Source organism: Symphalangus syndactylus, chromosome 10 (genome assembly GCF_028878055.3).
Source record: "Symphalangus syndactylus isolate Jambi chromosome 10, NHGRI_mSymSyn1-v2.1_pri, whole genome shotgun sequence".
Taxonomy (NCBI): Eukaryota; Metazoa; Chordata; class Mammalia; order Primates; family Hylobatidae; genus Symphalangus; species Symphalangus syndactylus.
In genome coordinates, this window is record NC_072432.2 from 111,752,540 (window position 1) to 111,769,255 (window position 16,716).

Consider the following 16,716-nt stretch of genomic DNA (forward strand, 5'->3'; position numbering starts at 1 on the left):
GATAATGAAAAGGGGTAAGCAGGCAACAGTGTGGAAGACAAAACTGAGTTGACTTAGTTATCAGATAGGTCTTAGGTGTATTACATGTGAGTTCACGGAAGTAAATTCTGATGAATGAATTATTAACCCCTATTTTTGTTAAGTGAAGAAGCTGCTATCATTTCCTTAAGCTTGTTAATACAATTAATAAAAATAAAATGTCTACCTCTTCATTTTAGTATTGTCGTTAGTTTAGTTTCAGATGGCTTTTCCATACCCTCCCCCCACTGTTACCTTCACCAAAGTAATCCAATGTGCAGAGAAAAGTGTTTTCAACAAATAATGCTGGAATAAATAGATATCCATGTAGGAAAACAAAACAACATTTATCCATATCATACCATACACAAAATTCATTTGCAATGGATTATAGATCCAAATATAGAAGCTACAAGTATAAAGCTTGTATAGGGAAACATAATGTAAGTTGTAGATAGACAAAGATTTCTTAGATGAGCCACAGAAAACAATAACCATAAAATAAAAAATAGGTAAATTACATGTTAAAATGTAAAACTTAGCATAATGGCATGTGCCTGTAGTCCCAGCTACCCAGGAGGCTGAGGCAGGAGGATCCCTTTAGCTCAGGAGTTCAAGTCAAGCCAGGGCATCATAGCAAGACTGCATTTCTACGATTAATTAATTAAAAAGTTATGTCTAAAGAAAAGCAGAGTGAGGAGTGATATCTGGAAATTCCTTATTAAACAAACATTACTACTAGAAGGATTTCCTCTCTTGTGCATTTAGTTCAAGTTTTTTGTTTGTTTTGCTTTGTTGTTTTTGAGACAGGGGCTTCACTCTATCACCCAAGCTGCAGTGCAGTGATAGAAGCTGACTCTGTGAGCTTAAGCAAAGCACATGGGGGATTTTCATGCAATCCAAAATCAGGGATGCAATGGAGCCTTAAGAATAGAAGAACTGGGTTGGTTCCAAATCTTTGCTATTGTGAATAGTGCCGCAATAAACATACGTGTGCATGTGTCTTTATAGCAGCATGATTTATAGTCCTTTGGGTACCAGTAATGGGTTGGCTGGGTCAAATGGTATTTCTAGTTCTAGATCCCTGAGGAATCGCCACACTGACTTCCGCAATGGTTGAACTAGTTTACAGTCCCACCAACAATGTAAAAGTGTTCCTATTTCTCCACATCCTCTCCAGCACCTGTTTCCTGACTTTTTAATGATGGCCATTCTAACTGGTGTGAGATGGTATCTCCTTGTGGTTTTGATTTGCATTTCTCTGATGGCCAGTGATGATGAGCATTTTTTCATGTGTTTTTTGGCTGCATAAATGTCTTCTTTTGAGAAGTGTCTGTTCATGTCCTTTGCCCACTTTTTGATGGGGTTGTTTTTTTTCTTGTAAATTTGTTTGAGTTCATTGTAGATTCTGGATATTAGCCCTTTGTCAGATGAGTAGGTTGCGAAAATTTTCTCCCATTTTGTAGGTTGCCTGTTCACTCTGATGGTAGTTTCTTTTGCTGTGCAGAAGCTCTTTAGTTTAATTAGATCCCATTTGTCAATTTTGGCTTTTGTTGCCATTGCTTTTGGTGTTTTAGACATGAAGTCCTTGCCCATGCCTATGTCCTGAATGGTAGTGCCTAGGTTTTCTTCTAGGGTTTTTATGGTTTTAGGTCTGATAAAAAATGATGAGTTCATGTCCTTTGTAGGGACATGGATGAAACTGGAAATCATCATTCTCAGTAAACTATTGCAAGGACAAAAAACCAAACACCACATGTTCTCACTCATAGGTGGGAATTGAACAATGAGAACATATGGACACAGGAAGGGGAACATCACACTCTGGGGACTGTTGTGTGGTGGGGGAAGCGGGGAGGGATAGCATTAGGAGATATACCTAATGCTAAATGATGAGTTAATGGGTGCAGCACACCAACATGGCACATGTATACATATGTAACAAACCTGCACATTGTGCACATGTACCCTAAAACTTAAAGTATAATAATAATAAAATAAAAAAAGAAAAAAAAGAAGAACTGGCTGGGCACAGTGGCTCATGCCTGTAATCCCAGCACTTTGGGAGGCCGAGGTGGGCAGATCATGAGGCCAGGAGATCGAGACTATCCTGGCCAACATGGTGAAACCCTGTCTCTACTAAAAATACAAAAATCAGCTGGGCATGGTGGCACACACCTGTAGTCCCAGCTACTTGGGAGGCTGGGGCAGGAGAATCACTTGAACCTGGGAGGCAGAGGTTGCAGTGAGCCAAGATTGCGCCACTGCACTCCAGCCTGGGTGAGAGAGAGAGACTCCGTCTCAAAAAAAAAAAAAAAAAAAAAAGAATAGAAGAACTATTGAAGTGCTATAGGGAACCAAGTCAATTCTTTCTCTCCATATCTCATCTTTGTCTTTCTTCCTCAGAGTAGTCCAGCTCCCCGCCTCCTCAGTTCGCACAGCAAATCATGGTTTCCAATTGTTCTTGAGCCATTTTCAGTCAGTCCACCCTGAGAAAGGACCATCTTCCTGTCTTTCACAATTCTTAGGAAAGAGTCTGATTGGCCTGCTTGGGTCCAGTGACCACCCTTATTCCAATAAGCTGTGACCAGAGGCAGGATGATGTTTAAAGAAACATAGCATTTTCTTTCATCTCTTGTAATGTGGAGTGAAAAGAAATTGCATTGCAGTTGAGATCCACTGTACATTTACTCTTCATTAGACACAAGACGGAGTTCACAAAAATTTTGCATTTGGTCACAGTTTTTAATGGCAACAATTATTGTTGTGTTGGTTTTTTACTTCTTTGGTTATCTAATATTGGCATCTCTTCTCTGCTTATCTATATATTGACTAATACATATTAAGGGCCAAAACAAAGATGGTTCATTTTAGAAATGGGCACATTTATTTATAAATTATTAGCCAAGATCTATTCAAATCCAGACATGATTTGTTCTAGTCTGGATATACAACAAAATTAATTTAAATAATTCTAGTCAACTTCAAAAACAGCAAATTCCAAGACAATTAGGATAACTTTAAGAACTCATATTTATTGAGTTAACAGATGGTAAATTAAAAAACAATGAAGCTAATTTTTAAAATCATTCATTGAATTAAAAAATAGACTTATTCAACAAAACTGTTTTTAAGCTGCTTTTTTATCCTAATATGCATGTTTTAAGATTCCAATTTGGGGGACTCTAGAAAGACGCAAAGTGAGTTTCAGTATATGAACACTCTTCTACTGAATTACTTTTTAAAAGCTTCAGAATCATCTGGAAAAAAAAAAACTATCAACAATAAAAATATAAGAAATAAGAATATGTCAGTTATTGGAAGGGATGGAGGGTTTGCTTCTTCAATTCCAGTTTGCTTGCTAACATGGTCCTATGGTGTATTAGTTTGTTTTCACACTGCTGATAAAGACATACCTGAGACTGGGCAATTTACAAAAGAAAGAGGTTTAATTGAACTTAAAGTTCCACGTGGCTAGAGAAGCCTCACAATTATGGTAGAAGGCAAGGAGGAGCAAGTCATGTCTTGCATGGATGGCAGCAGGCAAAGAGAGAGAACTTGTGCAGGGGAACTCCTCTTTTTTGTGAGGCTTATTCACTATCACGAGAACAGCATGGGAAAGACTTGCCCCAGTGATTCAATTCCCTCCTACCAAGTTCCTCCCACAACATGTGAAAATTCAAGATGAGATTTGGGTGGAGACACAGCCAAACCCTATCATATGGTCTTCTGTATTGCTGACCTTGAAATATCTTGAGAGTTTCCTCTGCTAACAGGGTGAAAGTTGCTCCTGGCCAGAACTTTATTTCTGCATTTTAATGGACAAACATAAAAAACTTCCCATCTGATGGCTTCTTGAGCCTAGTGCATGGGTGACTTGAAATATGCTAGCACCACACAGACATTTTTTCTTTGATCTTTTCTGTTTTCTCCTTTGTTTTCTAGTTGTAAGTGCCAGAAGCTGACTCTGTGAGCTTACAGGAAAAGGGAATTTCATGGAAGCACACTGAAAGCATGGGTTCTTTTCCTTTTGGGTTCCCACTTGGTGGGGTCTCCTTGCAGCTTTTGGAGGTGGGGCAATTAATATCCCCGAGTACATGAAATGTACCAGAAACTGTGGTTGTTTTCAAATGAGAGTCCAATCACTTCTACGTCCTGAGGATTTTATAAATGAAATTGGAGATAACACCATTGATGCATTAGGATATATCATTTGCATTTTACCAGCTATTATCAGTTTTAACATGATGGCATATTTAGAACTAGAGCTGTCCATGTAGAAATGAAGTTGTTCCATAAAAAAAAAATGGGAATACATTTGTTCGAATGGCTAGTTGCTCAATTACTGTTATAGTCTTTACCATGGGCAGTCACAAACTGATGTAATTTATTTTATGGTCCTGGAAACTTCTTGTCTAAGATCTGATCTTATTTTACATTGTAGGTGTTCCATTACTTGATCAATAATGTTTAGAATTGTATATATTTGTTTTTGTAGACCAACTCATTAGTTGTAATTTGAGTTAAAAAAACATTTAGAGATATAGAAACACATTTATTGTTGAGATTGTAGTAAAAATTATTTTATTGTTATGCATTTGAAACTCTTTGGCCCCTAGCCCCCTTTCCTCTGGAAATAATTGTTTTTATAATACCAATTTGATAATATGAATGTTCTTAGGAATGTAATTATAACAATATAGTAGGAGAGACTATATTGTTTTTAATTAAACAAGAACAGGTGAAAATAAAAATAGATCATGACCAAATGAAAAAAATGTACTAGACGTAACTTCCGTTTTGCAGAAATAGAAATCAAATATATAGAGGAAAAACTTCATAACTTCATAAACATCCAAGGAAATGAATAGAGTTAAATGGATAAGAGGTAATTAGATGACAAATTATGGAGCTCTAATTTAGAATATAAGCTACTTAATGGCAATAAACATCTTGTTGTTACCCAACCCCAAAGACATAGCTTAACATATAGTATATACTATTATTGTTAAATAAACATTCTTTTCTTGAATTTATAAATAAAATAATGAGTGTTTTAAAAATAGAGCAGATGGATCAGAAGGAAAAACTTGTTATAATAAAATAAAACTTTCCATATGTAACAACTACACTGACATTGTAGGATTTCTTTTGAGCAAAATTAAGGAATGCAAGGCATAAGTAAATAAATTTTTAAATTTCTGGGACAAAGAAAATTTCTTAAAGTACATGTGAAGGAAAAACATACACACTTTTGTAGATTGCCTTCATCTTTCTTATATAGAACAAGAACTTTTTAAAGAACACAGGTAAATGTCCACATAATTTTAAGAGAAACAAGTTTGAAGTATACTAGAAACTCTGGTTGTTTCCGTATGAGAGTTCAATCACTTCTACTTCCTGATATTTTACAAATGGAATTGGAGATAACCACAATGATGCACTAAGCTACATCATTTGCATTGTACCAGCTAGTATTAGTTTTAACACGATGGTATATTTGGAACTACAGCTATTTATGTAGAAATGGTGTTGTTCTATAAAACATTTTATGCCTACCCAATTATCAACTTATGCATAAAAGCAACAGAATAACAAAATCTTCCAGGTATCAGAGAATATAACAACCGAATGTCTTTTCCTTAAAAATTGCAGAGAAATATTGTCCAGATCACTGAGAGATGAGATAGTATAAAAACTCAGGAATAAGAAATTCCAATGAAAAAGATTAATACTAAGCATTGAAGGCAAAGACAAAATAAATGAAATATAGTGAAATCAAAGTGAATTGGGAATTGATGCTGATAGCTAGATATTTTTTACTAAGGGAGCAATGTTTTCAATAAAATAATCCTGGAAGGTTTTACATTTAGATGCATAAGTTTACATTTAGATGCAAAAGTTTATATTACATATAGAAATAAAGCATCTATACCTAGTGATCACAATATGGAAAGAGGACAGGAAGGAAATAAAAGCATTATAAGAAGCAGCATTGTTGCTTTATTTTCAAGTCATTAAATAAGAATGCATATAAAAGTGTAGTTGTAGACAATTTAATGTCGGCACTAGTAGAATTGAAAGCAGGGTATCTATTTTCTAAATAATTATCAAAGATAAAAAAGCAAACATAGTCCATTCAAAAGACAAAATGGAAAGACAACAAGGAACTATTGAAGAGAAGAAAGTTTAAGTCCAATCAAGCTTAAAAAATATGACAAGTATAAATGGCTTAAGTTTTCCTATTCAAATGGAAAGATCCTTAGATTAAATTAAAATGAAAGTCAATGATTTGGTGGTGCTTAAAAAAGTCATACTTAAAGAAAAAGGACACAGAATTATTTTTTAATGGCAAAGTTTTTTCCAGCCTAACATGTTCACGTCCAACTAAAAAATACAATATGAATATCAAACAGGGCAGAATTTTTGGCAAAAAAACTCCAAAACAGTAAACATGACAAAAGGGACTATTTTATACTTGTTAATAATGTCGTTCTACTGAAGGAATAATAGTACTGAAAGATTATGCATTAAATAACTACAAATAAAAAATAATTTATACATTCTGTGTTAAAAATACAGTATTACTTACCACAGCAAAATAATATATATACAAGCAGTACAAAAGTTTACAAATTTAGGAGCTATACAAGTGAAATACTTTGTATCAGTAGGTTAAATAAGAAATAAATTATTAATTTAATAGGTTTTTTGAGAGCAGAAGAGAAAATTAACTATCTGTTCCTGATAAAATGGTGAAAATAGAAAAAACAAAATATTTTTCAAAATAATAAATATTGTATCCTAATTATTAATATCAAAATTAATTCAGAATACTAAAAATGTACATATTTAAAACAGGATGGGATGGAAGTTGTTATAATGGTTTTGCCGTAGTAATATCATTTAATAGTATTTTTAAAAGTCTGATCAATGTAATAAAACATACCAAGGAAAGAAAAGCTACATAGAATGAAGAAAGAGATACAACATTATGTATTGAAAAAATATTTTTATAGTTTAAAAACCCAAAGTAGTCAATGAAAACATAAATAAACTTAATAATTAGTAAAATATTAAAACATATAAACATTAACATAAATCAGCAGTATAAATGTAAGCAATCATTAACTCAAACATAAACTTTTAAAAGAGAGAGCTATAAAAAACAAATTCACAAACTGGTTTCAAGTGTGAAGGATAACATTTTTATATTGTTAATTATTTCCCAAGTTTAATGGAAATATAATAACAATCTCCCTTTCATTTTTTACTTTTTGAGGTACTGGTGAGAGGAATTTGATTTTATTATAAATCTAGAAGAAAAAGTAGTCAAGAATAGCAAAGTTCAATTTTTAGAAAGAAGAAGAATGAGTGACTAGTCTCATCAAATATTAAAATATATAATAAAGTTATAATAATTAAAACCATACTGGCACCAAAATAAATATATTAATGAGGCCAAACATGTGGGCAAATAAATTATATATAAAAATGAAATATTTGATAATGGCTGGACCACAAATTAAAGGAGAGGGAAAATGTTTTGCAATATATGGACTAACAGTTTGGAAAAAAAATCAGCTTTTACACTCATTATATACATAAAATACATTACGCAAACTCAAACCTTAGGAAGTCTAATGAGACTTTATTTTATAGGCTTAAAACATTGTAACAAAATTGCAAAGTGAACAGTAAAATAGATTTGATTATATTAAACACTTGATTATGTTAAAACAACAATGTAACAAGCAAAGGGTGGCCTAGGTGCAATTGCAATTATTTGAACATAATAACAAAGAGTTGATATGATTATTTCACAAGAGCTCATACAAACTCATACTTAATCAATATATGAGATAAGAATGAAATCACATTTCATAAAATATGAAATATAACACATTTGCAAGCACATAAAAATCCAGCCTTAATAATAATCAAATGAATATACACTGAAACAAAAAAAAATGAGTTATGTTTAGGTTTAATCAACTATTTAAAATTGATGTCAAGGACTTAACACTTTCAGCTGTTACATTTAGATCAGCTCATCCTATAAGGACAAGTAGAACAAATAGAAAAGTTGAATAAAATCTACCAACGTTTGTTTAAAAGCACTGGAGAGCTCCACAGTGGAGAGAGCTTGAGAGCAGAGAATTTAAGAGAGATCCTAACTGCCTGTCAGAAACTAAAGTAAAACATCACTTAAAGAAGAGATGATCCGGCCGGGCGCGGTGGCTCACGCTTGTAATCCCAGCACTTTGGGAGGCCGAGGCGGGCAGATCACAAGGTCAGGAGATTGAGACCACAGTGAAACCCCATCTCTACTAAAAAAAAATACAAAAAATTAGCCGGGCGTGGTGGCGGGCGCCTGTAGTCCCAGCTACTCGGAGAGGCTGAGGCAGGAGAATGGCATGAACCCGGGAGGCGGAGCTTGCAGTGAGCCGAGATTGCGCCACTGCACTCCAGCCTGGGCAACAGAGCAAGACTCCATCTCAAAAAAAAAAAAAAAAAAAAGAGATGATCTTCCAGAGTTCTAAATTATCTCTACAATTTTTCATACACAATGTCTGGCATTCAATAAAATTACCAGGCATACCAGAAGACAAGATAAAAGGACTGAAAACAGAGCTAGAGGAGATCCAGATATAGGATTAACAAATTTTAAAATATCTATGCTAACTTTTAAAAATTATATAAGGAGATAGAAAATTTCAACAGATTACTATTAACTGTGATAAAGAATCAAATGGAAATTCCAGAACTGAAAAACTAACTGAAATTAAAAACTCAGTAGTTGGATATAAGAGCAGATTAGAAATTGTTGAAGAACAAACAAGAGCAATAGAAAGTTTGATGTTAATACCTAACAAAGTCAGAAAAGCTGTATTGGAAAATGGTTTCTCTCATTTAACTGGTGACATGTAAACCTATATACCACTTTTTGGAAATACTTTGACAATGTGAATTCATTATTTGAGCAAAAAATATTTATATCTTTTAACCCAGTAATCTTATCTCTGGGAATGTACCATAGGAAGTAAGTTTTTAAATCCACAGTGCCTCATGTATGAAGATATTCACTACAGACTTATGATAGTAATAACTATCTACAGACAACGTTTAAATACTTTATTTCAATTAATGCAGGTTAATCCTCACAACAATCTATGGTGCTAGTGAACATTACTATCCTCATTGTACAGATGAGAAAACTGAAACATTGAGAAGTCAAGTAACTTGCTCAAGATTATATAGCTAGTGCATAGAGGGGCAAGGATTTGAACCAGGCTGCCTGGTTTCACATGCACTTTAACCTGCTTTATTTAGGCTTTTGGAAGCAACCTAAATAGCTAACATTCGCTAAATAAGTACAGTATACCTGGTCTGTGTGACATTTTGCAGGTATTAAAAAGTGAACATTCTGAACCCTTTTAGCGACATGGCAAATACTTCTGATGTGATGTATGCATATAAATATGATCGAAAGCAAATATCCCAAAAGGTTAATGGCAGTTATGTGAGGTTAGTAGCACAATAGTTTCTTTTCTCATTTTCTCACATTTTTAGTAATGTGTGTTGCCAATATTAAAAACCAAATATTAAAAAGTAGTAGCATGTATTGGATCAGAGCATGGGCTCAGACTGCCTGTGTCATCTCTTATTAGATGTGTGACCAGGGACAAGTTATTGACCTTTTGTTTCTAAGTCTCTAAGTTTATCCTGTAAAATGAAGACAATTGTAGTAACTACCTAATAACATGATTGTAAGGATTAAATTATTTAGAACACTGTTACTTGGAAAATATGCAAGCATAAGCTATTTTGTTGTTATTGTTATTTTACTACGAAAGCTTATTGTTTCAGAGCCCCTAGGTGACCAGGCAAAATGACAGTTCCCTCCAGCTGGTCCTCAGATGGGCACATCTATTAGTTTCATTTCTGTATGTGGATCTTTATTCATCCTTACTATGAATTCCCCAATATGAGGTTTCTAGGAACCTACCTGCCATTGGCTGAAGAGTTGCTTCTGAATTCTTTCCCAGAGGCAGTGACAAAAATCAAACGCCTGGTGTGTTCTTTAACTTTCAGTAAGCTCAGGCTCCCTGTTTGTGTTGCATCTCTAAACATATGTACATGCGTGATTGAAACTGTCTATTGAAAGCAATATTACATTAACATTATCAATACTGAATTAGAGAAAATATCTATCAATGTCACCAATTCCACTTGTCTCTTGATGCATGACTTTTTACCTGATAGGCTAAATAACAATAGAAAGTTTTTTTAAAAAATAGAAGAGTTGCTATGCAGGGATTTTTTTGAATTAAGTGCCCCAGAGAACCTAGAAATTTGCTCTAAAACTTTTTGTTCCACGTGGCAGATCCAAAAAAAATTCGGAAACTTTTGGTTGAATTCCCTCATTACTTGAAGTTGTTTCATGAAAATTGAATATATATATCTGTTAGGTTACCAAGACTTATGGTTAGCTATCTTAATGGCTAGTGATATAAGACGTTGTAACAAACCCTACCAATGGAACTGACAGGATTTTACCAGGGAGGATATTGCAGTACCTGTAAGAGGAAGGAATACAAATTAGCATTTCATACGTTTGTGAGAACAATCGCCTTTAATGTGTCTATTTGGTTTTCATGATATTGCAGGCCTCTGCTCTTGTAAGAAGTTAGCTGCAGAACCCACGTGTGAATCCTTGTAGGTGAGTCCACCATTTCACTAATACTGTCTGTGTTTTAATTGCCTCAATTAAGTCCATCTGACATTCATTGGCAAAGTCCTTTGGTTAAACTTCCTAATAATTCTCAGCTCTTTCATATGGCAAATGTTTAACACATTGCTTTAATGTTTGAGTTTTTCATTTTTGCTGAAGTTATTATTCCTCTCAGGCTTATTCATGAAGGCGTTTCTGGATTTATGCCTCCCCCGACCCATTCCAGGATTTACCCCAAACCTTCCACACTCTTTTCTAACAGGAAAGTTCTGTTATGACACAATAGTACTTATTAAGACAGATTTACCATCCAAGTCTCAGGACAGCATTTCACAACCAGAAATAACTGGTCACATGAAGAACCAGAGTCTGGTAGTAGTGAAATTCATTTTCCTTCTCGAAAAAGTGGATCAAAGGATTCAACCAGCAAGTGGTGAATCAATAAAAAGTGGTAAAATGGTGAGAAAAAAATGTTACTAAAAGATGACCTCAAGATTACTGGTGCATATGAATTGCTTTTTTATATAGGAAAATACTGGATAATTTCTTACTGTCATAGTATAATTAGAAGCAATTTCATGTATTCACTTTGCCACATGAGTTTACATGGAATCGATTTGGTTCCCTCTCTAACATGAGTTCAGTATCTGAACTTGGGCAAATTTCTAAACAATTCTGAGCTTCACTACCTCTGCTTGAAAATGAGAACAATTGTATTTATCTATTATTTGTCTATTAGGTTATGAGAGCAAAAATGTCATAACATAAAACACCTGGCACCCAGCAAGCAATTAATGCTAGTCCTTCCCACCCCTATTTATGGAGGTAGAAAGAAAAAAGATAACAGACAGCTCTACTTTTATTTTTACATATATCCTTCATTGATTACCTTATGAGTAAACTTAAAAACAGGCAAAATTCTCATCTCTTCATCCTTCATTTCTCAGTGCTTTATCAAATTTCTACTATGAACTAAGAACTGAGTGCTATGGGAGACACAAAGGAGAGTCAGGTATTGTTCCGTTCTCAAGGATATTGGCATCTAGAAAGGGAGATTTTTTTTAATGCCATTAGAGAGACAAAATAAAGCACTGTCCTAGTTTTAAGTAGGAAAAATCATTTTAACTGGGGTTACCAGGAAGGTTTCATGGAATAGGTAGTGTTTGGGCTTTAAAGAATGGGTATAGTTTGCAAAGCAAGAAGAGAGGAAATACAATGAGTCATGACTGAAGCACAGTTGACCCTTGAACAACACAAGTTTGAACTGTATGGGTCCACTTATAGTGGATTCTTGTCATCCAGAAGTGGATCAAAAATATGGTATTTGCTGGATGCAAAACCCATGTATAGGGAGGACCGACTTTTCTTCTACGTGGATTCAGCAGGGTCCACTTGAGTATACCAGGATTTTGGTATGCTGTGGGGTGTCCTGGAACCAATCCCCTGCGCATGCCGAGGGGAGGGACAACTGTAGTATAATTGAGAGAAAAACCATTGTCCCAGGATTGGAAAGACAGGTTGGCATTACCTTGGATGAACCACTTCTCCCCTCTAGCCTTCAACTTCTTCACTTGTGAGAGATGTAGAATAATCCCTGCCTTGTTGGTCTTTCAGAACTCTGGAGAAGATCAAATGGGAGCTTGGATGTGGAAGCTCTTTGGAAACGAAGAAGTACTCTGCAAATGAAAAGGGTATCTTTTTTCCTTTTCTCCCTTGTACCATAAATTTCATGATGGCACTTAACAAAGCCAGTCATTTTGGTATTTAAAAAATGTTTGGTGAAATAATTAGTTATTGGTTGAATGAATGAATTTATAAGTGAATACATGAATTAAACAAAGGTATGGAGTAGGAAAGCACATAATATGAGCAGAGAATATGGGGTTCTATTTGGAGGCATGCACTAGAACTAGATGTTAGGGATGTGAATGTGGCTAGCTGGAATGGGTCTGTGGTTCTCACAATGTGATCTGTTGACCAGCAGTGTCAATACCACCTGTTAACTTGTTAGAAATGGAAAAAGAATTGTGAATTTGAAACTCAGGGTGGGACCCAGCAATCTGTTTCTCTCTAAGTCATTCTGATGCATAGCAAAGTTTTGAGAACCATGACTTTGTATTAAGGTGGGGAGTTTGGAAATTATTTTTCTGTAAGTTCAATGCTAATGAAGATTTTCAACTGTGGGTGGACATAATCACAGCCGTATTTCCAGGATGATGAGGCAGGAGGTTGTATCTACAATATCTATGACTTCAGCATTAAAAGGATAATTAGAAGTACTGGAAAACACACTGTGTTTGCCAAGCTCCAGAGATGAAGATTTTGTTTTTTCCTATTTCCAAATAATATCCCCATACTTACCTAAGAGGCAAAGCAGAACAAGCATTGCTCCCAGGCACTGGGGAAACCCACTTGGTCTGCAGAGGCCAGGCAGGATGAGAATGTTTATGTGAAAAAAAAATGAGAGCAGACTGTCAAATATGGCCCCAACCTTTCTGCAGAGGGAGGAGAGGAGTAAGTAAGCCTTCAGTCCTGACCAACTGTGGGGAAACATTAAATGGAACCTTCCAAATTGGTTTAAAGTGGGCAGCTAAGCCTATGCCAAGGACTAAGCCAACTGCACTGGCTACAAATACACCTATGTCTTTAGGGCTGGTGGATACAAATCTGCCAAAGGAGAGCACATTACATGGAGGAAAAATGAAGAGCCGCAGGGAAACATTTATCCTAAAGGGGAAAGAGTCAAGACAGGGATATCATCGGTCAGTTGGGAAGGAGATGGAGGGGAGAGGCAGGAGGTGAGCTGTTCAGATTGCTAGCATGACCAATCCAGATGGCTAGAATGACCAGTCATCCTGGTTTGCCCAAGAGTGAGGGATAGCCCATATCATAGGATTTCCAGGACAATCCTTGTCAAAGCAGGACAATTAGTCACCTTAAGACTCTGCCCTTTCACCTGTGTTCAAGACCTGGGGAGAAGGCTTAATAAAAATAGAAAAAAATCACTGCTGTCAACCTCGCTTCTCAAAATATTGTCCAGAAACTAGCAGTGTAGGCTTCACCTGGGAGCTTGTTAGAAATGCAGATACTCAGGCATCCTAGACCTACTTAATCAGAATCTGCACATTAACAAGAGCCCTGAGTGATTTGTATGCACATTAGAGTTTGTCTCAAAAGATCTTGTGGCATCCCACGGTAAATAATGGAGCACAAATAGCAGAAATAATTTCCTCTGGGCTGTAATATGGCTAACATCCAGGTTGATCAGATACTAAGCTAAAACCAGATCAACCTTGCCTGGGAAGGACGCAACCTAGGGATGGAGAGCAACCCAGGCAGAGAGGGAGAAAGATGGCTGACACAAATTAGCCAAGAGGGGACCTCCTGAACTATTAATAGTAGTAGTATTTGTAGGGAATGTGAGAAAAGCCAGCAAGCCAGCAATTGTATGGTAAGAATAAAGCTAGAGAAATTAATGTTGCCAGTACTGTGACCCTATTTTTACCACTTCTAGGCTGATGTGGGCTGGGAAATGGGTTATGCTTAGAAATGTGGAGCCTGCCAGGTGTGGTGGCTCATACCTGTAATCCTAGTACTTTGGGAGGCCGAGGCGGGCGGATAACCTGAGGTCAGGAGTTCAAGACCAGCCTGACCAACAGGGAGAAACCCCGTCTCTACTAAAAATACAAAATTAGTCTGCCATGCTGGTGGATGCCTGTAATCCCAGCTGCTCGGGAGGCTGAGGCAGGAGAATCGCTTGAACCCGGGAGGCGGAGGTTGTGGTGAGCCGAGATCACACCCTTGCACTCCAGCTTGGGCAACAAGAGTGAAACTCCGTCTCAAAAAAAAAAAAAAAAAGGAAAGAAAGAAATGTGGAGGCACAAGTAGTAAGCTTGTAGCAGTAAGCTTGTAGAGAAAAATCCAAAATGATCATCCACTAAGTGTTCAACTCCAGATCTTGGCCTCATCCACTTGCATATCATTCAAATATAGTGTGCAAAGAAAATTTAGTTTTCTTTCTTTTTTCTACCTGGTCTGATCTTCATGGGCTCCAGCTCTGCAGTCTAGCAGGAATAATTGACACTTAATTAATAGTGTTTCATTCTCCTCTAGCTTGAACATATTTCTTTCACTTTCAACATTGAAGCCAGTAGTTCTTAAAATCAAACATGCAAACATGCATCAGTCACCTGGAGGGCTTGTTAAAGCACAGATTACTGGGTCTGCCCTCAAGGTTTCTGATTCAGCACATCTGAGGTGGAGCCCTAGAATTTGCATTTCTAATGAGTTCCCAGGTGATGCCGACATTTTGGTCCACAGGCCACACTTTAAGAACCTCTGATTAAACTATTCAGAGTTTATTTCATATCCAAAAGTGATTATTTAAAAAGTATCTTAGGTTAATCCTCCTCAAACTGATTGATTTTTCCAATCATGTACCAAATACATAGTCCTATTGCGCATGACCAGTATTCAGCTTTTGCTACAAGCAACTCACCATGCCAGTTCTACACAACTGAACTGGTTATATCCTGTTTAACAAGATCAGCCCATTGATCACATACTAGAATGTCATGGCAATGTCAATTTATGATAGAAGTTTCTAAACATGAACTTTCATCTGTATTTATCTCACCCCGAACAGGAACAGTTTGTGGACTGGCACTGGCCCTTGGACCACACTTCGAGTGACATTGTTATAGATGACACAGTCTCTTATAGGAAAATGCACAGTCTTTCTTAGATTCTCTACCTCCCTCTTCCATCTCATTCCCAACATAGATCTGGGCACATGAGTGGGGTCTTATTATAATCTTGTGACACCCTTGGATCATGCACTATCCTCTAAATAATCAATAGTTTCTAATATAGAGAGGCTCAGTTTATCTTCTCCCTGGAATTGGGACCACTGAAATATAACTAGAACCCAACTGATCTTTTGAGATGTTGTGTGCTTGCCCTTACTGCTACTGCCATAGTTCTGAACATTTCCCCAAGCATCAAAAAGGCCCCATGACCTCTTTTCCCCTAGTCCTCTGCCAGTCCACCAACACTCTCAGTGGGGAAGTAAGAAGCCTGGTGGATCCTGCTTCCCACACAAAGGCCATGATGAGACAGATGCTTTCTAAGTCCAATATATCTACCCACCTTCTGCTGTCACCTCTGTACCTCCTGAGTCACATGGAATGTGGTGCTGAGCCAAATGGTCAGTCTTCTAGAAGCAGTGGAATGTTGGAGGCAGCTTGTACCTTAGCTGATTCTTAAATTTTCAGGAATTTTGTGAGCCAGTTTTTAAACACAGCCATTGTTGAAAATTAAACAATATAAACTTATAATCAAATATATTATATTAAAAATAAAGATAATGCCCTCAACTGATCACTTCCTATTTGTTGTTTTACACTTTAGTACTATCTATGCTTATTGTCTGTGTATGGTGGAAATACTACATAATGATATTTAACAGTGTACTGCCACATAGCTCTTCCCAACTCTGCATTGGGTGACGTCACTTTGGTAGCTTGAAATCAGCCATGATAGGAGTATTTATATCTTGGAAATTGGCAAATATTACAAATCAGCATTCCACCCTCCCTTACATCCCCACCACCCAGCCAGTTGTTAAACATTTACCAGCACACAACCACCCAGAGCCTGCATCTGGGAAAGTGAGCCACTAACCCAACGACCTGTGATAACCCTATACATATCTAGCTGTTACTAAGCTGCCCTTCCCATAAGGGTCCACCCCAAAAAGGTGTGTGTGTGCAGAGGAGAATAAAAACTAAAACCCTAAGATCATCTTATTTGCTTGCCCTATTTCTGCCTCTTTTCTCTCCCTGCCATCTCTGGGGTCCAGAAGTAGAAGCTTTTTATTTCCTCCGGAGTTTATTCTTATACATCAAGGATAAACATTCATGACCTAACATCACCTCTCTTGTTTTCTCCCGCCAAAGCTGTAA

General features: G+C 36.4%; 1 long non-coding RNA gene across 1 annotated transcript in view; it reads left to right on the plus strand.

Moving 5' to 3' along the window:
* The first annotated feature begins 3,996 nt into the window (after window positions 1–3,996).
* The window catches only part of LOC129491358 (uncharacterized), a 175,194-nt gene continuing 162,474 nt past the window's right edge, over window positions 3,997–16,716 (plus strand). Inside the window, exons 1-4 of the long non-coding RNA XR_010114122.1 lie at window positions 3,997–4,089; window positions 9,889–9,954; window positions 10,689–10,741; window positions 12,368–12,444. This is a non-coding gene — a long non-coding RNA (uncharacterized lncRNA). The remainder of the gene's footprint in view (window positions 4,090–9,888; window positions 9,955–10,688; window positions 10,742–12,367; window positions 12,445–16,716) is intronic.